The sequence below is a fragment of the Oncorhynchus mykiss genome, chromosome 12, assembly GCF_057628025.1.
Source record: "Oncorhynchus mykiss isolate SJ-2025 chromosome 12, ASM5762802v1, whole genome shotgun sequence".
NCBI classification, from domain to species: domain Eukaryota; kingdom Metazoa; phylum Chordata; class Actinopteri; order Salmoniformes; family Salmonidae; genus Oncorhynchus; species Oncorhynchus mykiss.
In genome coordinates, this window is record NC_143033.1 from 24,687,380 (window position 1) to 24,694,563 (window position 7,184).

Consider the following 7,184-nt stretch of genomic DNA (forward strand, 5'->3'; position numbering starts at 1 on the left):
TAACCTACAATATTTTCTAATCTGTAATGTTCTCCTCCTGAGAGTATAATTTCACAGACTCAACTGAGAATGGTACTGTAGTATTCATAAATAGCCTCCAACCCACTCAACTCCCTGGGGAGTATACATTCACAGAAGAGAGTCAGTCATATGTCTTTAGTTTAGCATCCACCCACATTGGATTTGACGTTACAGACTTTCTTTGCCATGAAAATGATTTCACACCTTCGTGAATAGGTGAGTGAAGTGGCTAAATGAATGAGTATATGGTCACATGGCTAAGGGAATGAGAGGACTTGATTTATTCCCTTCAGCTTCTAGTGGAGCAAAGGGCCTAAATAGTATATCTCCACTCTCCAGTGAACTCTGGTCTGGGTGGTTTTCTTGACCTCATTCCATGTGGTTCCTGTCTTCTTCATCTCCTGCTCATTTGTCCTTCTCCTTATCTTCTAGAATGAGAGGAGATTATGTCGCCAAACGTACCCTCGTAAAACTGACTATCCTACCAATCCTTGGCTTCGGCAATGCCATATACAAAATAGCCTCCAACACTCTACTCAGCAAACTGGATGTAGTCTATCACAGTGCCATCAGTTTTATCACCAAAGCCCCATACACTACCAACCACTGCGACCTGTATGCTCTCGTTGGCTGGCCCTCACTACATAACCATATCCAAACCCACTAGCTCCAGGTCATCTATAAGTTTTTGCTAGGTTATCCCCAAAGCCAACACTTCATTTAGCCACCTTTCTTTCCAGGTCTCTTCTGCCAATGACTGGACCGATTTACAAAAATCTCTGAAGCTTTTGTAATATTTCTCCCCCTCTAACTTTAAGCATCAGCTGTCAGAGCAGCTTACCGATCACTGTACCTGTACACAGCCAATCTGTAAATGGCACACCTGACTACCTCATCCCCATATTATTACTTATTGCTAAATTGTAATCATCTTCGCCTCTAGTGCCTATTTATTGCCTTCCTCCCTACTCTTCTAAATTTGCACACACTGTACATAGATTTGTTATGTACATACATTTTTAAATAAAGGTGAAATCAAAATGTTTTATTATTATTTTAAATCACGGTACAATGTATCATTGTTCTAAACTGCAATAGTGGAGCAAGTACAAGAGTATTTCCTTTCATGAGAGTTTAAAGCTGTATTTGGTATTGCTACATGTAGATCTCTTTCCACACATTCCATCTGATCTCGAGTCTTGCCTATACCAAGTCCAAAATGATTTAAAATTGTGGATATTTCATGCCAGCAAAAACAGAATAGAATGAGCATTTCTGTAAATTGAAGAACTGGGAAAGGGTGTGTGGAATTGAATGCTTTAAGGGTTGAAGGTGAGGACACAGGTGAACTCCAAATCATCCTGTTCTATTTCAACAGAACCATCACTCATGTGGATAGATTGGTCCTGAATCTGAGCTGATGATGCCGTGCAGGTGAGATATGGTATGCCCACAGTCCTCTATCAGTCAAAGCTCCTTCAGTTGTCATACATTTTTATTTTTTCTCTCCTTCAGCTCTCCCCTCTCTATAGTGTTCAGTTGTTTTTGTGTGTGTGTGTGTGTGTGTGTGTGTGTGTGTGTGTGTGTGTGTGTGTGTGTGTGTGTGTGTGTGTTTGTGTGTGTGTGTGTGTGTGTGTGTGTGTGTGTGTGTGTGTGTGTGTGTGTGTGTGTGTGTGTGTGTGTGTGTGTGTGTGTCTAACAGAAAGCTCACTGCCAGCAGCTAAAAGGTGATTAATGAAGCACCATTAAATCTTTAATCATCAAATAGGAGATAATTTAAGTCTAATGAGTCTATGAGCATAAACATCTGAACCAAAGGTAACACAAGGAGAGTAAGACTGCATGGTGGAGGGTCAAAAATGCTTTTATTTTATTTGATAGTCTATAGTGATTTTAAAGACTGCCTTACAATTTCACCGCAATACAGTATTTTAAGGAACGTAATTCCTTAATCTATACACATTCATTCTGTGGCATAGGCAACAGAAATGTAACTTGTTACATGGCAAATGACAGGTTCCTTATCCAGGCGTGAACAAAATGTCCTGTATTCAGTACCATGAATGTTGTATCTCTGTGCTTCGACTGCGAGCTGAAAACAGACAATCGTTGTGGGTTCATGTTTACTAGATTTCTTCTCTTGGCTGTGCGATGGGCCTCTATTCCCCCTGGCTCTTATAGGCAGGCAGCATCCTCCGGTTTTGACAATAAATCATCATTAGGTGATCCTCAACATTTTATTAAACTCACACATGTATATGCAATTAGAGGCATCCCCTAGGAGTGACTGCTTCACAGCAGAGAGCTGGGGGCCATATCTCACTGCTGCCAGAACCACACACACTCAGGCATGCCACACCAAGATAAATACAAACAACAGTTACAGTACACTATGTTCTCTGTATGTCATCCATTGCTCCAAGGCGTCAAATTCCCGGAGAAAACACAAGGCAGAAATTGAGAAAAAAAAGAAGGTAGCTGGGTAAAAAAGGAGAGATGATCGAGAAAGTAAGTGTTATGAAGCACCTTGGACGTGCCATCTCGTGTAATTCCCAGAGATTAGTGCCCATGGAAACCCCCCAGCAGGCTAGCAGACTCCCTCTGGAGCCAGTGCTGTGGATTAAGGCTAGCTTGCCCCTGCCTCACATCCCCCTCTCCCCATCACCATTAACCCAAGGACAAAAAATATATAAAAATTCACTCACCAGCTTCAGCATCATCACAGCCATGGCAGGGCTCACCAAGGTAATCAAAGGCTTTTGGCAGGTATACTGTATGCTGGAGGAAGAAGGACAGGTTAGGAAAGGATGGAGGGAATATATTGTCTTGGAACAAAGTGCTTCTTAAACAACAGACAGATGTTTTGCATAAAGATATTAGAAGTATCTGGCAACTGTCATTCTCTCAATGGCTGAGGTGAAATGGAGAAATTATTATTCATGCATTATTCCACCGTGGTGATTCTGAGAGCCTGGGTAAATGAATAGCACACCGTTGCAACATCGGCTTTGAAGCAAGTGGCAGCTAAAGTGAAAATAAAGAAGCGTCAATTTCTGTTTTGTCATTCATTTAAAAATGTAATCAGGCAGCCCTGTACATGGCTAAGTCTTTTCATTGTGCTGCTGTGACAGTCTCTGTGAGAGCATATCCTATTTAAAAGACTACCTCGGGATGTTTCCCTGCTGTGCTCTGACAGAAACTAACATCAACATGTGTATTTGCTGTTTAGATTAATAACATCAGCATGTGCACAGCTCAACAGCAGAATAAACCGCTTGCAATTCCCTATGGTGAATTTTTTTGATTAATGGAAGGAAATGATTATTTTGGAAATCAGAATTGTGGAAGAAGTGAATTTCAGAAATAGGAAGTATAAGGAGAAGATTCCTGGACTGGGAAGATACTTGAAAGGTCAGAGAGTGTGCAATTCCCTGAACTAAGACATTTTATTAAACCATTTGCATAATTAACATTTCATGTCAACGCACACAATTAAATTAGCACACATTAAGGACCTTCATTTGGTGAATATCAATCTAGACTCGCTTGATAACATATTTCACGCATGCCTGTAATAAACCCTCATGGAATAATTACAAGATAATCTAACTGTTTTGATTGCACGTCATTTAAACTCTGAGTAACATTTATAAGACTTTTAGTTTCTCATTTGTGCTGGGCTGGCATGTGGTGCAGTTTGAATAGAGATACAGTACTTTGTGAATGTGGGTCCTTACTCTATGGTCCTTCTCACTCAGACTATGGTTCCATCTATTCTTATTCATGTAGAGGAGAATGTACAGTAGGGACACTTTACTAACGCCACATCCCCTTGGAGACACAGACTTCTTATTCCTCGTTCTAACAAGACTCCAAATAGAGGAGACAATTATGGAAACAATTAATGATGTGATTAGCATCTTAGGAAGCTGAATCATATCAAATCATGATTGGCAGAGTATCAAAACAGAGCTTGTTTCCCACTTCCTCCCAGGGAATCTGTAGGCCTATCAGCTACAGTGCCTTCAGAAAGTATTCACACTGCTTGACTTATTCCACATTTTCTTGTTAAATTTTCTCACCGATCTACACACAATACCCCATAATGACAGTGTAAAAATATTTGTAGAATTTTTTACAAATGTATTGACAATTAAATACAGAAATATATAATTTACTGTTATTATTTATAATTTTGTGAGCCTTTCTGGGTAAGTCTCTAAGAGTTTTCCATACCTGTATTGTAAAAAACACTTGCCCATTATTATTTTCAAAATTCTTCAAACTCATTTTTTGTCATTGCTAGGCAACCATTTTCAGGTCCTGCCATAGATTTTCAGATAGATTTAAGTCAAAACTGTAACTCGGCCACTCATTCACTATCTTCTTGGTAAGCACTCCATTGTACACAGTGTATAAAACATTATGAAAACCTCCCTAATATTGAGTTGCACCCCCCTTTGCCCTCCGAACAATCTCAATTAGATTGAGGCATGGACTACAAGGTGTCAAAAGAGTTCTACAGGGATGCTGGCCCACGTTGACTCCAATGTTTCACACAGTTGTGTCAATTTGGCTGGAAGTCATTTGGGTGGTGGATCATTCTTGATACACACAGGAAACTGTTAAGCATGAAAAACCCAGCAGTGTTGCAGTTCTTGACACACTCAAACCGGTGCAACTGGTACCTACTACCATACCCTGATCAACACTTAAATCTTATCTTGCCCATTCACTTTCTGAATGGCACACATACACAATCCATGTCTCAATCGTCTCAAGGCTTAAAAATCCTTATTTAACCTGTCTCCTCCCCTTCATCTACACTGACTGAAGTGGATTTAACAGGTGACATCTATAAGGGATCATAGCTTTCACCTGGATTCACCTGGTCAGTCAATAGCTAGATTTCCATCCAATTTGCGATATATTTTCATGCAAATATTCAAAAATCCACATAAAAGAAAATATGCAAAGTTTTCCACCAGTGGACCCCATTTTGCTCCACAATTCCTATAGGCAGAAATTCAAACAGGAAGTACCCATGCTTAGGTCTATTCAACGCTGGTCTGACCAATCGAAATGCATGCTTCAGGATTGTTTTGATAACACGGACTGGGATATGTTCTGGGTAGCCTTGGATAATAACATTGATGTATACACGGACACGGCGACTGAGTTTATCAGGAAGTGAATTGAGGATGTTGTTCCCATTGTGACTTTTAAAACCTACCTAAACCAAAAACCATGGATAGATGGCAGCATTCGTGCTAAACTGAAAGCACGAACCCCCGCATTTAACCATGTCAAGGTGACTGGGAATAGGGTTGAATACAGTGTAGTTATTCCCTCCGTAAGGCAATCAAACAGTCGGTGTCCACGACATGGCTGTGCAGAGACAAAGTGGAGTGCAGTTCAACGGCAAAGATACGAGACGTATGTGGCAGGGTCTACAGACAATCACGGATAACATAGAGAAAACCAGCCATGTCGCGAACTCCGACGTCTTGGTCCCAGACAACCAAACACCTTCTTTGCCTGCTTTGAGTGCCATCGACGTGGCCCGTTCCCAAGGACTGTGGGCTCTCAATCTCTGTGTACCCAAGAAAGCAAAGGTAACTGAACTAAATGACTATCGCCCTGTAGCACTCACTTCTGTTATCATAAAGTGCTTTGAAAGACTAGTTAAGGACCATATCCCCTCCACCTTACCTGACACCATAGACCCACTTCAATTTGCTTACCGCCCGAATACATCCAGAGAAAATGCAATCGCCATTGCACTGCACACTGCCCTATCCCAGCTGGACAAGAGGAATACCTATGTAAGAATACTGTTCATTGACTACAGCTCAGCCTTCAACACCATAGTTCCCTCCAAGCTCATCATCAAGCTCGGGGCCCTGGGTCTGAACCCCGTCCTATGCAACTGGGTCCTGGACTTCCTGACGGGCCGCCCCCAAGTGGTGAAGGTAGGAAACAAAAGCTCCACTTCACTGATCCCCAACACAGCGGTCCTACAAGGGTGCGTTCTCAGCCCCCTCCTGTACTCCCTGCTCACCCATGACTGCGTGACCACACACGGCTGCAACTCAATCAAGTTTGCAGACAACACAACCATAATAGGCCTGATTACACACAATGACGCACACCTCCTACAGGGACGAGGTGAGGGCACTGGAGGAGTGGTGCCAGGAAAATAACCTCTCCCTCAACAAAATGAAGGAGCTGAACAAGAACTTCAGGAAAAAGCAGAAGGAGCACGCCCCTATCCACATTGTCGGGACCGCAGTGGAGAAGGTGGAAAGCTTCAAGTTCCTCAGCGTACACTTCACTGATGATCTGAAATAGTCCACCCTAAGACCCTCACAAACTTTTACAGATGCACAATTGAGAGCATTCTGTCGGGCTGTATCACCGCCTAGTACAGCAACTGCACCACCTGCATCCGCAGGGCTCTCCAGAGGGTGGTGCGGTCTGCCCAAAGCATCACCGGGGGCACACTGCCTGCCCTCTAGGACACCTACAGCACAGGAAAGCCAAAAACATCATCAAGGACACCAACCACCTGAGCCACGGCATGTTTACCCGCTATCATCCAGGTGGCGAGGTCAGTACAGGTGCATCAAAGCTGGGACCAAAAGACTGAAAAAACGCTTCTATCTCAAGGCCGTCACTAGCCGGCTACCACCCAGTTACTCAAACCTGCACCTTAGAGGCTGCTTCGCAACAGACATAAAATCACTGGTCACTTTAATAATGTTTACATACTGTTTTACTAATTTCATATGTATATACTGTATTCTATTCTACAGTATCTTAGTCAATGCCACTCCGACATTGCTTGTCCTAATCTTTATATATTTCTTAATTCCATTCTTTTACTTTTAGTTTTGTGTGTATTGTTGTGAACTGTTAGATATTACTGCACTGTTGGAGCTAGGAACACAAGCATTTCACTACACCTGCAATAACATCTGCTAAATATGTGTATGTGACCAATAAAATGTGATTTGATTTGTTTCCACCAAACAGACTTGAGGATAAAAGTCAGTGCGTGATGACGTAGCGCACACAAAAAAATGTCATGCACCTAATAAAAATCTAAAGTTCAATGCGTTTCCGTCATTTTTAACTCTACCGATAGTTTTGTCACAGAAACT